The sequence below is a fragment of the Musca autumnalis genome, unplaced genomic scaffold, assembly GCF_047663935.1.
Source record: "Musca autumnalis isolate F117 unplaced genomic scaffold, ASM4766393v1 scaffold_4, whole genome shotgun sequence".
In the NCBI taxonomy this organism is placed as follows: domain Eukaryota; kingdom Metazoa; phylum Arthropoda; class Insecta; order Diptera; family Muscidae; genus Musca; species Musca autumnalis.
In genome coordinates, this window is record NW_027411977.1 from 213,388,978 (window position 1) to 213,410,482 (window position 21,505).

Below are 21,505 nucleotides of genomic sequence, written 5' to 3' on the forward strand. Positions count from 1 at the left end.
CCATGTTTCTTGCAGCTGCAAAGTCTATCAGCCTCATACCATTGTCATATGTTTCACTGTGGAGACTGAATTTCCCGACTGTTGGACCAAAGATATTCTCCTTTCCAATTTCGGCATTAAAATCGCCTAGTATAATTTTAATCTAATGGGCAGGGCTAAGGTTTCTTCTAAGCGCTCGTAAAAAATATCTTTGGTCTGTTCGTCCTTGTCTTCAGTGGGAGCATGAGCTGAAAGAAAGGGTGCTTCTATAACCCCTTTCTGAAAGAAAGGTTGCTTCTATAACCCCTTTCTTAAAGAAAGGGTGCTTCTATAAACCCTTTCTGAAAGAAAGGGTGCTTCTCTAACCCCTTTCTGAAAGAAAGGGTGCTTCTATAACCCCTTTCTGAAAGAAAGGGTGCTTCTATAACCCCTTTCTGAAAGAAAGGGTGCTTCTATAACCCCTTTCTGAAAGAAAGGGTGCTTCTATAACCCCTTTCTGAAAGAAAGGGTGCTTCTATAACCCCTTTCTGAAAGAAAGGGTGCTTCTATAACCCCTTAATAAAAGAAAAGATGCTTCTATAACCCCTTTCTGAAAGAAAGGGTGCTTCTATAACCCCTTTCTGAAAGAAAGGGTGCTTCTATAACCCCTTTCTGAAAGAAAGGGTGCTTCTATAACCCCTTTCTGAAAGAAAGGGTGCTTCTATAACCCCTTTCTGAAAGAAAGGGTGCTTCTATAACCCCTTTCTGAAAGAAAGGGTGCTCTATAACCCCTTTCTGAACGAAAGGGCGCTTCTATAACCCCTTTCTGAAAGAAAGGGTGCTTCTATAACCCCTTTCTAAAAGAAAGGGTGCTTCTATAACCACTTTGTGAAAGAAAGGGTGCTTCTATAACCCCTTTCTGAAAGAAAGGGTGCTTCTATAACCCCTTTCTGAAAGAAAGGGTGCTTCTATAACCCCTTTCTGAAAGAAAGGGTGCTTCTATAACCCCTTTCTGAAAGAAAGGGTGCTTCTATAACCCCTTTCTGAAAGAAAGGGTGCTTCTATAACCCCTTTCTGAAAGAAAGGGTGCTTCTATAACCCCTTTCTGAAAGAAAGGGTGCTTCTATAACCCCTTTCTGAAAGAAAGGGTGCTTCTATAACCCCTTAATAAAAGAAAAGATGCTTCTATAACCCCTTTCTGAAAGAAAGGGTGCTTCTATAACCCCTTTCTGAAAGAAAGGGTGCTTCTATAACCCCTTTCTGAAAGAAAGGGTGCTTCTATAACCCCTTTCTGAAAGAAAGGGTGCTTCTATAACCCCTTTCTGAAAGAAAGGGTGCTTCTATAACCCCTTTCTGAAAGAAAGGGTGCTTCTATAACCCCTTTCTGAAAGAAAGGGTGCTTCTATAACCCCTTTCTGAAAGAAAGGGTGCTTCTATAACCCCTTTCTGAAAGAAAGGGTGCTTCTATAACCCCTTTCTGAAAGAAAGGGTGCTTCTATAACCCCTTAATAAAAGAAAAGATGCTTCTATAAACCATTTCTGAAAGAAAGGGTGCATCTATAGAAAGATGATTCTGTAGACCTTTCCTGAAAGAAAGGAGACTTCTAAAGCTGATTCACTGGGGCGAAGCTGGAGACCAGATGTTTTAATCTCCGACCAACTACAATAATCCACCAAAATGGCTAAAATTTGGTGCTTAGACGTCGTTAGTGGTATAAAACTTTTCCACAGAAATTTGTCGGTATAGGTCCACGCCTTCATATAGCCCCCATAGAACGGTACTTCCCGATTTTCGGTATTTTGAAGGTTGTGGCCACAATAATCCACCAAAATGGCTCAAATTTAGTACTTAGTCTTCTTTGGGGGTATAGAACATTCCCCAGAAATTCGTCGGTTAAGGTCCACGCCTTCATATAGCCCCCATAGAACGGTACCCCCCGATTATCGGTATTTTAAAGGTTGTGGCAACAATAATCCACCAAAGTGGCTGAAATTTGGTGCTTAGACTTCATTGGTAGTATAAAACTTTTCTCCAGAAATTTGTCGGTATAGGTCCTCGCCTTCATATAGTCCCCATAGGACGGTACCTCCCGATTTTCAGTATTTTGAAGGTTGTGGCAACAATAATCCACCGAAATGGCTGAAATTTGGTACTTAGTCTTCGTTGGGGGTATAAAACTTTCCCCCAGAAATTTGTCGGTACAGGTCCACGCCTTCATATAGCCCCACTAGAACGGTACCTCCCGATTTTCGGTATTTTAAAGGTTGTGGCCACAATAATCCACCAAAATGGCTAAAACTTGGTACTTAGTCTTGGTTATGGGTATAGAACTTTTCCCCAGAAACTTTCCGGTATAGGTCCACGCCTTCATATAGCCCCCATAGAACGGTACCCCCCGATTATCGGTATTTTAAAGGTTGTGGCAACAATAATCCACCAAAGTGGCTGAAATTTGGTGCTTAGACTTCATTGGTAGTATAAAACTTTTCTCCAGAAATTTGTCGGTATAGGTCCTCGCCTTCATATAGCCCCCATAGAACGGTACCTCCCGATTTTCAGTATTTTGAAGGTTGTGGCAACAATAATCCACCGAAATGGCTAAAATTTGGTGCTTAGACGTCGTTAGTGGTATAAAACTTTCCCACAGAAATTTTTCGGTATAGGTCCACGCCTTCATATAGCCCCCATAGAACGGTACCTCCCGATTTTCGGTATTTTGAAGGTTGTGGCCACAATAATCCACCAAAATGGCTCAAATTTAGTACTTAGTCTTCTTTGGGGGTATAGAACTTTCCCCCAGAAATTCGTCGGTTAAGGTCCACGCCTTCATATAGCCCCCATAGAACGGTACCCCCCGATTATCGGTATTTTAAAGGTTGTGGCAACAATAATCCACCAAAGTGTCTGAAATTTGGTGCTTAGACTTCATTGGTAGTATAAAACTTTTCTCCAGATATTTGTCGGTATAAGTCCTCGCCTTCATATAGCCCCCATAGAACGGTACCTCCCGATTTTCAGTATTTTGAAGGTTGTGGCAACAATAATCCACCGAAAGGGCTGAAATTTGGTACTTAGTATTTGTTGGAGGTATAAAACTTTCCCCCAGAAATTTGTCGGTACAGGTCCACGCCTTCATATAGCCCCCATAGAACGGTACCTCCCGATTTTCAGTATTTTGAAGGTTGTGGCAACAATAATCCACCAAAATGGCTAAAATTTGGTGCTTAGACGTCGTTGGTGGTATAAAACTTTCCCCCAGAAATTTGTCGGTGTAGGTCCTCGCCTTCATATAGCCCCCATAGAATGGTACCTACCGATTTTCGGTATTTTGAAGGTTGTGGCAACAATAATCCACCGAAATGGCTGAAATTTGGTACTTAGTCTTCGTTGGGGGTATAAAACTTTCCCGCAGAAATTTGTCGGTACAGATCCATGTCTTAATATAGTCTCCATAGAGCGGTACCTCACAAATGTGTTTACTGTGAAAATTAGCCACATTTTTACCGAATTTTATTAAAAACAAGTAAAACAGAACCTGTCGGCTTTGCCGACAGAGATATACCCTCAGCCTGTGCTAATTGAAACACTTTTTTCACGAAAAACTTATGTTATTAGGGGGTTTCAAAATTTTTGTCGTACGAACCGACAAAAATGTTGATTAGGATTAAAGTTCAAACATTTTGCGGAAAAGGTACTTAAAGGAATGGACCGACATGGACCATGGGGGTGCCATAGGGGGTTTTTACACCCTATGGGCTGTTATTTCAAGAAGTATGGACTTGCCCTTGAAATAAACTTTTACCATCGTAATTGAGGCAGCGAATGTAAGTTGCCTCAACAAAAATCAAAGTGATTCAAGAGCGGGTCTTAAAGTGAACTTATCCAAAATTTTGTGTAGGAGGTACGGGATGGAGTGAACAAATATAGTCCATATTCGAACCTGATCTATATCTGGTAGATATTATGAGAATGTGTAAAGTATGGACCAAATCAGTCACTCCCATCAAGAGTTATCGTGCGCACAATTTTTATACCCTCAGCATTTATGCTAACGAGGGTATATACACTTTCATACGGGCAAAATGTGATGGTTTTAGACGCAAAGTATGTTTGGACGAAATGTGTTTCAGACAATTTGGAGTCGATTGAGCAACGTTCGTCCGTCTGTCTTAGTATCTCCTCCTCAAAACTTTTGATCTTTAATCCTAATCAACATTTTCGTCGGTTCAAACGCCTAACATTTTTAAAACGCCCTAAATACATAAGTTCTTGGGAAAAAATTGGGAAATTGAATTGAATTGAGGGTATATCTCTGTCGGCAAAGCCGACAGACACTTTTTACTTGGTTTGTCCAAACTTTAAGTTGAATTTCGAAGATGGATCACATCGGTCCACTCCTTCAGGTACCTCCCCCACAAAACTTCGAAGATGTTCTTGATGGGAGTAACCGATTTGGTCCATACTTTGCACATCATGACATATTTACCAGACATAGATGAGTTTCCAATATGAATTCTATTGTTCCACTTCTTCGGGTACCTCCAATAGAAAAGTCCATACTCCTGATAAAATAGGACGAAAGGTGTAAAAATCCACTATGGCACATTGTGTAGGCTAGAGCGCACGATAACGCTCAAACGGGTCAGCCGATTCTGTCCAAAATTTGGCGTTCGTAATATTTTGTCCAAACTTAGTTTAAGTTTGAAGATGATCACTATCGGTGCTCACCTTCCGGTAAAAAAAGGTAAAAAACTCTCGCTAAAATAGTACGCGCTCTACCTGTTGAGCGGAGCATCCGTCCAAATTTGGGATCTCCTAATATTTTGTCCAAATGTCATTTTACTTCAGAAATGGTCCATATCGGTGTTCTTCTTAGGGTACCTCTTCCACAAAATTTAAAAGTGCATTTAAGGATCTGATCGAAGATGCTTTGGAAAATTATACCGATGCTACTACTTGTGGTCCTGTTTAAGCAATATTACGTACGTAGTGATCCAAAACCTCTAAGTTATACGACGACCAACTGAAATGACTGGTGGGCACAATATCTATCGAAAGCATTGACACCAAAATAAGATTCAATTCAAAATTAACTATGTCGGTCCATTCCTTCAAGAACATCCTCCGCAACACTTTAGAGCTTCAAACCAAGGTACGAAAATTATGGGATGTCCGGATTACCGAGTCTACAATGTAAAAAATTCTAGTGTCCGGATTACCGCGTTGTCCGGATTAACGAATGTCCGGATTATCGAGACTATACTGTATATTTTTTGTCAGCAAGTTCATATTTTCAAAAAGGGCCACAAAATCTGGCCGGTATTAGATTCGATATTGTCAATAGATGAAAGTTTCACACTGGCTGAGGGTACATCTATGTCGGCAATGCCGACTGATACTTTTTTACTTGTTCCGAATATTTTTGAACTTTTGTGTGGTAGGTACATGAAGGAGTGGACCGATATGCATTATCTTCGAACTTAAACTAAGTTTGCACAAAATATTACGAAGGCCACGTTTTGGGCCGAATCGGCAGATCCGTTCGAGGGTTATCTTGCGCTTCCACCCATAAACTTTGTGTCATAGGGTTTGTTTTTCAACTTTCAGGTTATTTTTTCAGGAAGTATTGACTTGCCCCTGAGGAAACTTGTACCTTCGTATAGGGGACAGTAAATACAAGATGTTACAACAAAAACCAAGGCGATTCGAGAGCAGGTCCTAAACTGAACTTTTCCGAAATTTTGTGTGGGAGGTACTCGAAGGAGTTTACCGATTTAGTCCATATTGGAACCTCATCTAAGTCTGGTAGAAATTTCATTATGTGCAAAGTATGGACCAAATCGGTTACTCCCATCAAGAGTTATCGTACGCACAAATTTTCGGAACATTTTCGAACTTTTGTGGGGGAGGTACCGGAAGGAGTGGACCGAAATAATCCATCTTTGAACTTGAACTAAGTTTGGACAAAATATTACGAAAGCCAAATTTTGGACCGAATCGGCAGATCCGTTCGCCGATTCTTGCGCTCCAACCACTACACACGGTGTCATACGGTTTTTGTAACTTTCAGGCTATTTTCTCAGGAAGTATGGACTTGCCCCTAATGAAACTTACAGCGTCGTATAGAGGACAGCGAATACAACTTGCGTAAACAAAAATCAAAGCGATTCGAGACCAGGTTCTAAACTGAACTTTTCCGAAATTTTGTGTGGGAGGTACCCGAAGGAGTGGACCGATTGAGTCCATATTGGAACCTCATCTAAGTTTGGTAGAAATTAGACGATGTGATAAGTATGGACCAAATCGGTTATTCCCTACAAGAGTTATCGTGCGCACAAGTTTTGCCACAATTTTTGAACATTTTTGGGGGAGGTACCTGAAGGAGTGGACCTATATGGCCCATCTTCGAACTTAAATCGAATCTGGACAAAATATTTCGATAACCAAAATTTGAACCGAATCGATTGATCCGTTCGAGAGTTATCGTGCGCACCAGCCAGCCATCCAGACAGACAGACGGACAGACGGACAAACATTGCTAGATCTACTCAAAATTGTCTGAAACGGATATCGTACAAACATACTTGGGGTCTAAAACCATTATTTCGATGAGGCACATTTTTGGTCGTATCAAAGTGTAAATACCCTCTTTAGCCTAAAGGCTGAGGGTATAAAAAATTAAAATTTCGAAACTTAAAAAATAGGGTTTTGGCCAAAAATTTCCTGATTGAAACCTATGTGCAACGTGAAGATCAGATAATACCTAACGGGTTAAATGGGCTGAAACTTTTGTGTGAAATTGGTAAAAATTTCAATAACGTAGCGGTTAAACAACGGAAGTAGTAGTACTACATAAGTGGGTTTCATTACATTTTAGTTTGTGTAAACTAAATTTTCCTTTCCTGCTACAAAAATGTCTTTGTCATGCTAAATAACTTTTTGGTTTTGGTCATATGTATTATACATTACATCTCTGATATTTGATAATTAAATTTTCACAATCATTGAAACGAAGTTCCGTGGAGAGCGATTGTCCAGTGATAGTGGTATAGGGTATCCCATGGTCGGCTCCGTCCGACTATAGACTTTTCTTACTTGTTTTAGATTAGATTAGATAACACTGTGCAACAAAATGGAGGTGAAAGTCTGGGGCACGGAAAATTCCTCTTGGGGAAGAAAAACCTTGGTGAGTATATTATGAACCCCGAAGGACAGATCCGCCGTGAGTCGAACTTCCGCGTTATGGCGTGATGAAATTTTTGTTAGAGACCCTGTGGGCGATCAGGAATTAGCGTTATATCTTTGTTCACTGTTGCTTAAGTGCTCTACAAAATCAACAAACAAAGATATAATGCTAATTCATGATGGCTTACGCGGAAGTTCGACTCACGGCACATCTGTCCTTCGGGGGTTTTAATATACACACACCAAGAGCTTTCATCTCCAAAAGGAATTATCTCTGCCCCACAATTTGTGTTCACAATGTAATTTAAGCAATAATGGGAGGCAGTAGGAGTCTATCCATTGTCGAAAAGTTCTTACACCTAAAATTGTGAAAGGACCCTAATTATTCCATTTTAATTAAGACTATTTTATGGTGGAGGGTATAGAAAGTTCGGCCCGGCCGAACTTAACGACTTTTTACTTGTTAAAATTGTCTTTACAATAAGTTGTCCTCCAGTCCCTATTACACAGTACAATACATACTTCCTGCGATATTGACCCACATGCTTTAAAACTCATATCTGCATCAAGTAAATAAATCGATACTTTAGGACACTGATTGCCACATTTTGCAATTAAACAACAACAACAATATCCATGTGTTTGCGCACTCGAAAAGGTGTCTTTGGAAAGTCATCTTTAGAAATTCAAACAAATATTGCTCCAGTGATGCCTCCGAAAATATTTTTTAACTACGTTTATTCCTCTGTTGATGTTTCAAAAAATTTTATTAAAACATGACAAGTTTACGGCTCTGATGGTTCTTCAAAAATATTAACTAAAAATCCAACGTTCGTAGCTATAGTGGTTCTTTAAAAATATGTATTCTTTAAAATCCCACTAAAAATCAAAATTTAAAAAAAAACCTTAGAATATCGTTCCTTCAAACATTAAACAATCGGCTTTTATTGTTCTACTGGTCCTTAATAAACAATATTAAATTAATTTACACGTGTTACTACTGATAGTCCTTCAAAAAATGATATCATATTTCGTAATCCAATAAATTAATATTGAAATTGATCAAATACAATTACGACTTATTTCATATCAATTGTTAAACAGTTGTTAACTAAATATTGAAGTGACATCAAGTAGAAGATTGACTTGATATGATTAATAATCACTTGCAAATATTTTGCGCCTCAATTTTTTTTTTCAAAAGAATGTCAAAATTCTATTGAACACTTCACTAATCCTTCAATCACAACGTGCACGAACAACACACATTTAAATAAGCGGCCATACTTGAAGTAACAACAAACAAATACAACAATATGAATGAAATAAATCCCAATAAACTGATTTTTGGTATAATGTGTCTGTCACAACTTGAGAAAAGAAAATCAGTACACATGAACAGCACACAATCCCATATTTAGCATCTGTAGGCAAACAACAAAACTCCCCTGACAATGCCAGCGAAATTTATGACAGCATTGGAAAGCTGACATTCTTGTCATACAAAATTGGATTTGTGTCTTTAATATTGTTGTAGAAGAAAAACAAGTGCGAACAACAACATTCTACAACAACTGCCAGCCTGCCTGCCATTCATCCATTCACTCCGTTTGTATTTGCAGACGACGACAAATCGATTTGTACAATGTGTGGCACTGGGCTGTATTTCAATATTCAATATCATATTTTCATATGCAAAATCTTGTTTATCAAAAAAATGAAATATTTGCTATTTTCCACATAAATACAAACGGTTAAGGATTTGAGTGGGCGGGGGATTTTCATATTGTCTTGGAACATAACCCTCCTTATTTCGATTAACTGAATTCGTCGTCGTCGTCAACATCATCGTCAGCCTATGCAAAAGGGTGTCAATTGGTCGTAAATTTTTCCATAGCAATATTTTTCTCTGCCCCCTTTATCACCGTTTCATGTATAGCCTTATGGTTCGTTCCTTCGTTCAGTGGCCCTTTCGTACATTAGCACTTCACTTTCGTATTTATAAGTCAAAGGCATCAATGTCATGTCAACATGCTACCACCTCATTCGGAAATAACCCAAAAAATATTTATTAGAATTTTTTATATATATTTTTTGTGAATTATTTCTTTTGCAAGTAAATATTGTCGTGTTATATTCATATACGTATTTTTGTTTGCAGTTGTTGTTGTTTTCGTTTATAAGAAATTATTGTTTTTTTATCCGTTATTTATTTCCCTTTTCGGTAAACTAAGAGGGTTTAGAGTTCAACATTGCATTGAAATATTTCGCTTAGAAAGCAATTTTTGACGGGTGGAAGATACGAAACAGGGTTTGAGTCTGTTGGGGTTGAAAAACAATATTTGAACCATTTCTAGTTTGAATCTTTTGATCCTTGAAATAATAATATAATATTTAATATTGATCCTTGAAAAAATATTTTATTTAAAAAGGACCAGTGGGCCTATTCTGTAACTTTTTAACGACAGTCGATATTGTTATTTTTTCGAGAAACTCATTTTAACAACATAATTAACAACCTTTGTATTCTGTAAACAAATTTAAACAACTTTTGTTAAAAATGTCGTTATGAAAACAACACAAAAATAGGAGTTGTTAAAAAATCGACAAAAATATTTAATATTGGATTTGCCTTTGGTTTGTGTGTATGTTTTGTTTATGAATACATTCAAAATTGAAAGCTTTTGAAAGTTTATAGACAATTTGTCTACATTTTTACAGAATAGCACAATCGTTACTGCAAACAATTTTTAGTGTCGACAACGTTGTCGATCCGACGATTGTTAAAAAGTTACAGAATAGGCCCCCAGGATTTAAAAATAAAATATAATTAAAATTTTTTTTTTTTATTTTTGACTTATTAAGGCGATGGTCATTTATAGTGAATTTTTATTTAATTAATTATACCCTCAGCCTTTAGGCTAAAGAGGGTATTTACACTTTGATACGGCCAAAAATGTGCCTCATCGAAATAATGGTTTTAGACCCCAAGTATGTTTATACGATATCCGTTTCAGACAATTTTGAGTCGATCTAGCAATGTCCGTCCGTCTGTCTGTCTGTCTGTCCGTCTGTCTGTCTGTCCGTCTGTCTGTTCAAATTTTGGGTATCGAAATATTTTGTCCAGATTTGCTTTAAGTTCGAAGATGGGCCATATCGGTCCACTCCTTCAGGTACCTCCCCCACAAAAGTTCAAAAATGTTCGGAAAAATTGTCCGCACGATAACTCTTGAAGGGGGTAACCGAATTAGTCCATACTTTGCACATCGTGACATTTCTACCAGACATAGATGAGGTTCCAATATGGACCCTATTGGTCCACTCTTTCGGGAACCTCCCACACAAAATTTAGCTTAAGTGAAGTTTAAGGCCTGCTCTCGAATCGCTTTGATTTTTGTTGCAGCCACTTGTATTCACTACCCCCATTACGACGATATAATTTTTTTCAGGAGCAAGTCAATATATCCTCAGAAATCAGCACGAAAACTGCAAACAACTCATATAATACCATGTGTCGTAGTTGGAGTGCACGATAACTCTCCAACGGATCAACATATTTGGTTAAAATTTTGGGTCTTTCAATATTTTGTCCAAACTTAGTTTAAATTCGAAGATAGACCATATCGGTTTACTCCTTCCGGTACCTCCCCCACAAAGGTTCAAAATTTTTCGCCAAGATTGTGGGCATGATAACTCTAGGAGGGAATAACCGAATTGAGCCAAACTTTGCTATTGGTAATATTACTTTCAGGCATAGATCGATTTCTAATATGGACTATATCGGTCCACTCATTTGAGTACCTCCCACACAAAATTTGGAAAAAGTATAATTTAACAACTCCTCTCCGATCTTATTAATTTGTGACGCAGCAGGTTGCACTTGCGGCTCCTGTTACGACGTTGTAATTTTTTTTCGTGGGAAAGTCCATACTTCCTGAGATAATGACCCAAAAAGGTCCAGAAAATCCTACCGGCACCACCTAAACTGGCTAATGTGTAAAATAACCCTTTAAGAGAGAAATCGATTTAGCTCAAACTTTGTAAATTTGAAAAGTAAAATTGTAATATATTTAAATTCAGAAAATTAAGTACAACATATTTAATTATATAGTCTGTAAGGAAAATATCCATAGACTAATAAAGCAAAAAAAAAAAAAAATATTTCCTACAGATTTGTATTAGGTCCGAATATGTACTACATCGGATAACTCCTATGGGTACACCCTACCCAAGGTTTGGAAAAAATGCACTCGTCTTGGATCATTCTGAATTTTGTTGCAACATGTAGTTTTTTGCGGCCCTTTCCATTCTGGAAAATTTTCCCAACAGCTAAAAAACCTACAGAAGTATTGTGTTAACTTTTTTTTCTTCGGCTGAGGGTATATCTCTGTCGGCTCAGCTGACTAATACTTTCTTACTTGTTAATTCTCTTTCGAGTTCGAGAAAAATAATTTCCGCATGAGCCAGGCTGTGATTCGAACCTGGGTCTCCGACAACCGAGTGTCAAGGTTGCCGGCGTCTTAGCGTTCTGAGCCACCATCAACTTGTCAAAACTCTAATAGACAATAATTGTTGATCAAAAATCTTCTGATATAGAAGAGCAATTACTAATGACGTAGGAATAAAACTTCCCATAGTATTTGTGAACATTGAAAAATGGGGTTACCATCAGGACTATAGGAAAAGTTTGGAGTTTCAATTAACTGACATAATTTCGCAGATGCATTTATCTACTGAAGTGCGATATATATACTAGTTACCAAGCTTCGCCTTCGTCTGCCACACAAACAACATCCTAATACGCCTGAAGATCGGCTTAACCACCTGTGAGACGTAGCGTAATGGTTGGATGCGTGGGACTTCGGTAGACTCCTAATTTTTCAATGTACGAGTATCTCTTAGGTCATGACAGCTCAACTCGAAAGAGAATTAATTAATTAAAAAAAATTAAGTTTCAGTGTTTTATTTAGAAATGCACTTAAAACTAGGAAATAATTTGTCGCTTAGCCTCAACAAATATATTCCTTCTCATGATGGAATCTCTCAAATAAAACGCTTGCCTTTTATTTTTGCCACCACTTATAATTTAAATACAAAGGTTTTATACGAGAGATTCCATCATGGAAAGAATATACTAATTGAGGCTAAAAGACAAATTATTTTCTAGTTTTAAGTGTATTTATAAATAAAACACCGAAACTTAATTTTTTTTAATTATTTTTAATTTTCAACTTATTAGTAAATAATTTTTGTTGACCACTGAGAACAAAATTATAGTAAATTATAGTAAAAAACTTTAAAATGCCTGAAATCGTGTGGTACCGTTACATAAAGGCTTTACGAAAACCTGGACTTATGTCCATAATTTTTGGTGGGGAAGTTTCTGTACCATTGAGAACTCCAAATGCCCAGTTACAGACAATTCTGCCCAAAAATGAAGATAAAATCCAAAAAAAAAAAAAAAAAACACTTGAAATCGGTTGGTACCGCTTTATGGGGGCTATACCAAAACCTGGACTGATGTCAAAAATTTTTAGTGGAGAAGATTCTGTACTATTGGGGACTCTAAATGCCAAGATACAATTTATTCTGCCTTAAAATTAAGATAAAATCCTTAAACCACTTGAAATCGGGTCGTACCGCTATATGGGGGCTATACCAAAACCTGTGCCTATTTCCATCATTTTTAGTTAGGAAGTTTCTGTACCAATGGAGGTCCCATTGCCAATTTACTGCCAATTCAGACTAAAAATGAAGATAAAATCCTCATAATACTTCAAATCGGGTTGTACCGCTTTATGGGGGCTATACCAAAACCTGGAACTATATCCACCATTTTTTGTGGGGAAGTTTCAGTATCATTGGGAACTCAAAATGCCAAATTATAGCCTATTTGGGTTTAAAATGAAGATAAAATCAATAAAATACTTGAAATCGGGTCGCACCGCTATATGGGGGCTATACCAAAACCTGGACCTATGTCCACAGTTTTTGGTGGGGAAGTTTCAGTACCATTGAGAACCCCAAATGGGAAATTATAGCCTATCGGGGTTAAAATGAATATAAAATCCTTAAAACACTTGAAATCGGGTGGTAAAACTATGTGGGTGCTATACCAAAACCTGTGCATATTTCCATCATTTTTAGTAAGGAAGTTTCTGTACCAATGGGTGCCCCATTGCCAAGTTACAGCCAATTCGGGCTAAAAAAGAAGATAAAATCCTCATAATACTTGAAATCGGGAGGTGCCGCTATATGGGGGCTATACCAACACCTGGACCTATGTTCACAATTTTTGGTTGGGAAATGTCTGTATCATTGGGAATCCCAAATGCCAAATGACAGCTAATTCGGGCTCAAAACGAATATAAAATCTTCAAAATACCTGAAATGGGGGCTATAGGAAAAATGGGCCCATATTCATGTATTGTCATCCAAATCTGACAAGTGTGCAAAGTTTCAGTTCGATTGGTCAACTGCAACTGTGTGGAAAATTAGTTACCAGGTTTGAAAAGCAAGCTAATCTAACCCAAATAAAACACCGTACAAACACTGTAGAAATGGACCAATATTGGTTTTTGATTTCATATTCATGTACTGTCATTTAAATCTTAAAAGTGTGCAAAGTTTTAGTTCGATTGGTCAACTGCAACATTGTCAAAAATAAATTACCAGAAATGCAAGTTAAATAAAACACCGTTAAAACACTGTAAAAATGGACCAATATTGGTTTTGATTTCATATTCATGTATTGTCATCCAAATCTGAAAATTGTGCAAAGTTTCAGTTCGATTGGTCAACTGCAACTGTGTTAAAAATGAGTTACCAAATTTGAACTAAACGGACACCATAGCAAGTTAAATAAAACACTGTAAAACACGTTGAAACACTTGAAAAATTTTTTTATTTAAAAAAACCACGTTTATTGAGGCTCGAAAAAATATTTTATTTAAAAACAAGTAAGAACAGCTTAAGTTCGGCCGGGTCGAACTTGTTATACCCTCGACCACGAATTGTAATACAAAATTTCAACAGTTTCGGTAAAACAATGTGAAGCACCGTTCTATCGGGGGTATTTCAAAACGTCGGTTTATACCGACAAATAACTTACGGAAAGTTTTTAGACTCAAAAAAAATTCAATACCAAATTTCAGCCATGTTGGTGTAATATTGCAAAATACCGAAAATCGATTTTTAGGTTATGGCCGAATCATGGGGGCTATGAATTTTATATTATACATTTGAATACTGGATTATATAGTAGACACCCTAAGCATATCCGGAGTACCGTATGAAGATCCTATGACTTCCGCCGATGACGTAATTACAGCTTAAAGTACTCAAAATATGCAATTTTTACAAGGTGCGTCGTATATTTTCTATATTTTTTTGATATATACTCATCATAACTATTTCAAAAACGATTTGTATCGAGCGTACAACATCTCCTTAATATATTAATGTCGAAAAACCCACAAAAATATTTGTTTGTATCCGAAAATAACGAAAGTCTGAGTTAAACTCGTAAAAACCGATTTTGAGCTATATCTCAAAAACAAGAGCTCATCGAGAAAAACGGGGAACGGATTTGAAAATAACTCGCCGATTTCATCTAGAAACAACTGCAACTTCGGTTGAAACAAAAATCCTGTTGACCAATGTAATTTTTAAAAAATTATAAATAATTTTTAAAAAATTATAAATAATTTTTAAAAAATTATAAATAATTTTAAAAAATTATAAATAATTTTTAAAAATTATAAATAATTTTTAAAAAATTATAAAAAAATTTTTAAAAAATCCACATTTGTTGAATAATAATTGTTAAAAATCCACGTTTATTGAAAAAATAATTTTAAAAAATACACATTTATTGAAAAAAATATTTGTTAAAAAAATCCACGTTTATTGAAAAAAATATTTCTTTAAAAAGATCCAGGTTTTATTGAAAAAATATTTTCCAAAAAATCCACGTTTATTGAAAAAATATTTTTTAAAAATCCATGTTTATTGAAAAAATTCCATGTTTATTTAAAAAAATGTTTTGTTTTAAATCTATGTTTATTGAAAAAAAATCCAGGATTTTTAAAAAATATATTTTTTTAATCCGCGTTTATTGGTCTTGAAAAAATACTTACTTACTTACTTAGTTGGCCCATTACAGAACATTTGTTCCATAGACCGAACTAAGAAAAGATCTCCATTCCTCTCTGTTTTTCGCTTGACCTTTTGGAATACCGCGCCTTTTCATTTCTTCATCCACTTGTATGCTGCATCGAAGCTTAGGCCTGCCGATTCTGCGTGCACCGCCATGTGGCATGTATTCATACGCCTTTTTAACGGGTTCATCATCGCTCATTCTCATGATATGGCCTAGCCAACGCAATCGTTGCATATCGATACGTTTAACTATATTGATGTCTTTGTATAGCAGATACAGCTCGTGGTTCATACGACGTCGGTATTCACCGTCAACGTAGATCTTTCGAAGAATCTTTCTCTCAAACACGGCAAGCACCGCCTTATCTGCTTGCGCAAGTACCCAGGCTTCGGAACCATACATCAGCACGGGTAGTATCAGTGTTTTGTAAAGCGTTATTTTTGTTTGACGAGTTGTGGCTTTGTTTTTAAAGTGCTTACTTAGACCATAGTAGCATCTGTTGGCCAATACAATTCTTCTTCTTATTTCACAACTGGTGTTGTTTGTTGTGTTTATGGCAGTGCCGAGGTAGACGAAGTCTTTAACTACCTCAAAATTGTAGGTACCAACTTCCACAGTTGGTCCGAGCTCTATGGACGCTTTGCGCGTCGACACCATCAATTTGGTCTTTTCGCCGTTTACCGCCAGACCCACCTTCGCAGATTCTGCTTCGACCTTCCTAAAGGTATCAGTTACTTCCTTTACTGATCGTCCCATGATGTCCATGTCATCAGCATAGGCAAGTAACATGTGGATATTGGTGTAAATTGTGCCATTTCTTTTGCCATTTGCATCTCGTATTACCTTTTCCAGCAAAATGTTGAATAGGTGACACGAAAGGCTGTCTCCTTGTCTGAAACCTTTTTTGGTACAAAATTCTTCGGAGAGGTTCTTTCCTATTTTAACTGAGGACCTAGTATCAGTTAAAGTCATCTTACAAAGCCGGATGAGCTTTGCGGGGATACCAAATTCAGACATTGCGTGGAATACGTTTGATCGGAGGGGACTGTCGAATGCTGCTTTATAATCGACAAAAAGGTGAAATGTGTCGATCTGCATCTCTTGGGTCTTCTCTAGGATTTGCCGCAGGGTAAATATCTGGTCAATGGTGGACTTGCCAGGTCTAAAGTCACATTGGTAGGGTCCAATTATTCTTCCTGCCAGATGGTGCTAACTAGCTGATGCATACATCTTATCAGCGCGTCGCCTCGTGCGCTACGCGTTGCTACTGATTGTGAAGTAGCTCTATATGCCGCATTTTTCTCTTCGGTAGCAGCACGACACTCCTGGTCATACCATGAATTCCTTTGTGGAGGTCTCTGGAATCCAAGTATGGATTTTGCGGCTGTTTGCATGGAGTGGGCAATATGTTGCCATTGTGTTGTTATGTTATCGGGACAAGGAGTGCTCGCGTTAAGCAATTGGGCTAGTTGAGTGGAATATGCTGTGGCTATCTGTTGTGTTTGCAGCCTATCGATGTCCAACTTCAGCGTTGTGTCTGTTCGTGCTTTATTTGCAACGTTTAGACGGGTACGTACTTTTGCTGCAACAAGGTAGTGGTCCGAATCAATGTTTGCGCCTCGGAACGATCGTACATCCAACACGCTGGATGAATGTCTTCCATCTATCACAACATGATCAATTTGATTACTTGTTCTTTGATCTGGAGACAGCCAGGTACCCTTATGAATATCGAGATGATTAAATCTGGTACTGCTAACTACCATGTTTTTTGCAGCTGCAATGTCTATCAGCCTCATACCATTGTCAGATGTTTCACTGTGGAGACTGAATTTCCCGACTGTTGGGCCAAAGATATTCTCCTTTCCAATTTTGGCATTAAAATCGCCTAGAATGATTTTAATGTTATGGGCAGGGCAACGGTCATATGTTTCTTCTAAGCGCTCGTAAAATATATCTTTGGTCTTTTCGTCCTTTTCTTCAGTGGGAGCATGTGCGCAAATAAAGCTGATGTTGAAGAATTTAGCTTTTATTAGAATTGCAGCAAGTCTTTCATTCACTGGGGTGAAGCTGGATACCAGATGTTTTAGTCTCCGACTAACTACAAATCCGCAACCAAACTCATGCTTTACGTCATGGCAGCTATAATACAGTGCGTCACCTTTAAGTGTAGTTGTGATGCCTTTCCCAATCCATTGTATTTCCTGTATGGCAGTAATATCGGCCTTGTACTTTTCAAGTACATCTGCCAATGCGTAAACTGCAACTTCTCTATAAAGAGTGCGAACATTCCAGGTGCAGATTCCCAGATCATGGTTCTTAAAACGTTTGCGGGGTTCGTCAACTTTAGAGGGGTTTGTTTTTCTTTTCTTTCGTTTTTCATAGTAGGATGTTTTTTCTAAGGGGAGGGTTACTAACCCGACGCCCGAACCCAAGTTTTTAACGTTCTTAAGGGTGAACGCGCGGCACATGTTAGCTCACTACCTTTAACGGGTGTTAAAGGCAGTTCCCCAGGTGACACCACGGGGAGGTCAGTGTCCACTTGAGATGAAAGAGGGACCAAGATAAATCCTGGGCTTTGCCATGTTAAAGCCGGTCAAGACCGTTGCTTGGTATCATTCATCCCCTACGTCTTTGAAAAAATAGTATTATAATAATCCACAAAATACTTCTTTGTGTCTTACAAATTAAAAATGTACCTTTTAAAAAATGCATTTTTATCGGTCCTTGAACAATTTACAAGCGTTTTTTTTGGGGTTTTTGCCATTAAAAAATCCGTGCAATAATTCTTCGTATTAAACCCATAATTTAAAGACTCCTTAATTTCTCCCGAAAGTGTTGCAAACAATGCCTTTCGTCAATATGTCAAAGTGACATAAAAGGTAATTAGTCAAGTCCTTGTTTTTCCACACTTTGATTTTGGTTTTTTTGTTTTTACTCTGTTTTTTTCTCCTCTCTGATATGTTGGTTGCTCTGTGTCTCACGTTGGTTTTTTGGTTTGGCTTTGCATCATTTTATTTTTGTTTTGGTCGCTGATGTTTGATGCCGGTATCCTGATGGAAGGATATGCATATCTTTTGACTGCTTGTGTAAATAAATGAACTGCTTGCTAGCTGAGTTAATGTCCGCCTGACTTGCTAGCTATGTGGTACTGGCCATTAAACGGGAACAACAGTTTAAAGTAACATTAATTTATTTAATTCGTCGTCGTCAACGTCGTTGTTGTTGCTTTCATTTTTTTGTGACAATGAATGAATTGCTGGCAGTTAACATTTGCAAGGCGATATGCCATCATTAATTTGCATAGATGGTGATTTATTTTTTGGTGATGTTGTCGCTCAACTTCTGATGATGATGAGGATAGCCGTAGATGGGAATTGTGAGTGGCCAGGCGGCTCATGACAATGGAGTTCTAAAGGAACTTTTTAAGTGGGATGAGGATTGCTCTTCGAGGAATGTATATTATGGGGGAGATTTTTCTAACCATAAATTCGTTGAACGTTTTTTTTTTTTTTTTGTGTAAAACCTTCAGGCAGGATGTCTTAAGAAGAAAGGTAATGTCTCAATTGTTATAGTAGTTGACGTTCCAAAAGGTTCTTGTTTTGAGCTTTTGTGACTTAGGAAAAGGTACATCGAAACGGATATTGAAAATTTCAAATTTTTCAGATAATATTTCGTCATTTAACATAGACATTTTACAATGTCTGTGTTCTTTAACCATCACATTATGGACATACGAGTTTCATGATGCTAAAGGACAACAAAGCATTATCATTTATAACCTCAAAACTTTAGCTATTGTTATTTTTCAATTTATCTTTAAATACACAACAAACAAACAAGTTGCCATCCCGCTTTAGCTTCATACAAAATTTATTAATTACCAAAATTTCAATTTTGGCCACCATATGCCGCCATCCTCAATTAGTCCTTTGTATGCAAATATCCTTTCTTCTTCGTCGTATGGAGTTGTACGTGTATGTGTACACACATACACACATGTTCAAAGCTTCCAAGGGGTTATTTTTACGCTGACAAGTCAACAACAATCAGTTGTAGAAATAACAACAACAATTTGTTGTTTTTATTTTTTAAATGTTAAATAAAATACCCCCGAGGCTATGAATGAGGAATGTATGAATGTTTCCCCAGCTGACAACAAAACAAGAATCACATTTAAATTGCGTCTTTACTTTCTTTCTACCACACACAATCACACAAACAAATGCATAATTACGGTTTGTAATGATGTGTTTGTTTGCAATTGAACAATAAATAGAAAGAATGGAACTTTGTTGTGAACAAATGAAAAATTGTTATTTTTGACATTTTGAAGTTTATTTGGAGAAATTGGGAAAACTAAAGGACGCATATTCTATAAGGGGGGATGAAAGTGGAATTTGTTGCGGATTTCCTTATTATTTTCTTGAGTGCTAACATTAATTATATGGGTTGAATTTATAAAAGTTTTGTGCAGTAATTATTTATTTGAATAGTTTTCGGACCTGTTTTACAAGTCTCATAAATGTCATATGAGACGAAGTATTCTAAAGTTTGAGCTTTATTTATGGGAAGATTTCTATACGTAATTAGGAAAATTATTTATAAGCTAAATTAGTGTTTTAAAGAAAATATCAGACTTGTTAAAGTGAATTTGAAAAATGTTCCTTTCAATCCTATTTTCTAAGGAACACCAAGAAGACCACAAGAGTGATTTAAACAAAAAATCAAAACAAAAATTCAAATTTCGTTTTAAAAAAAATATATTTTTTCAATAATTAATGAAAATATTTTTCCAAATATTAAAGAACATGGATTTTTTAACAAAATATTTTTCAAAAATAAATGACCGCGTGTTTTTTCCGAAAAATATTTTCTCAAGAATCAATGAATGTGTATTTAAAAAATTAACGTAGAATTTTTAAAAATTATTTTTTCAAGACTTAATGAACGTGGACATTTTAAAATTTATTTTTTCAAGACTTAATGAACGTGGACTTTTTAAAATTTATTTTTTCAAGACCTTATGAACGTGGACTATTTAATAATTATTTTTTTTCAGTGAACGTGGATTTTTTTAAAATTATTTTTTCAAGACTTAATGACCGTGGACTTTTTAAAAACTATTTATTTAAGACTTAATGAACGTGGACTTTTTAGAAATTATTTTTTCAAGACTTAATGAACGTGGTCTTTTTTAAAAATTATTTTATCAAAAAGTAATGCACGTGGACTTTTTAAAAATTGTTTTTTCAAGACTTAATGAACGTGGACTTTTTAAAAATTATTTTATCAAGAAGTAATGCACGTGGACTTTTTAAAAATTATTTCATCAAGACGTAAGGCAAGTGGACTTTTTAAAAATTATTTTTTCAAGACTTAATGAACGTGGACTTTTTAAAAATTATTTTTCAAAACATAATGAACGTGGTCTTTCAAGAAATAATTTTTAACGTGGACTTTTTTAAAAATTATTTTTTCAAGACATAATGAACGTGGACTTTTTAAAAATTATTTTTTCAAGACATAATGAACGTGGACTTTTTAAAAATTATTTTTTCTAGACAATTAATTAATTAAGGAAAGTGTTTTTTATACCTTCCACCATAATATGGAGGGTATAATTAACTTTGTCATTCCGTTTGTAACACATCGAAATATTCGTCAGTCTGTCCTTCTGTTGAAATCAAGATACAGCTAGCAATTTTGAAGATAGAGTTTTATATTTGGTATAGAAATTTTTATTACTCCTAGGATGTTTGGTATTGAAAAATATCGGTCTAAGTTTTGGTATAGTCGGCATAGAACGGTACCTTCCAATTTTCGATATTTTGAAGAACTTGCCTCCAATATTCTTCGTGGGCGTTATAAGACTTTCCACATGAAATTTTTCGGTATAGGTCCACGCTTTCATATAACCCGCATAGAACGGTACCTCCCTATTTTCTGTTTCTTTTTTTAAGGTTGTGACCTCAATAACCCACAGAGTAATTTGGTATTTAGTCTTCGTTTCACCTGAAATTTGTCGGTATAGGTTCATGCCTTCATGTAACCCCCATAGAACGGTACCTTCCGATTTTCGGTATTTTGAAGGTTGTGGCTGCAATATCCCACGGAATGCCTGAAATTTGGTAGTTAGTCCTTGTAGGGGGTCTAAAACTTTCCAACTTAAATTTGTCTGTTTAGATCCACTACTTCAT

At 36.5% G+C, this 21,505-nt stretch overlaps 1 protein-coding gene across 1 annotated transcript in view; it reads right to left on the bottom strand.

Moving 5' to 3' along the window:
- Positions 1 to 21,505, bottom strand: part of LOC141403221 (uncharacterized) — a 456,033-nt gene that overhangs the window by 257,322 nt on the left and 177,206 nt on the right. The window lies entirely within an intron of this gene.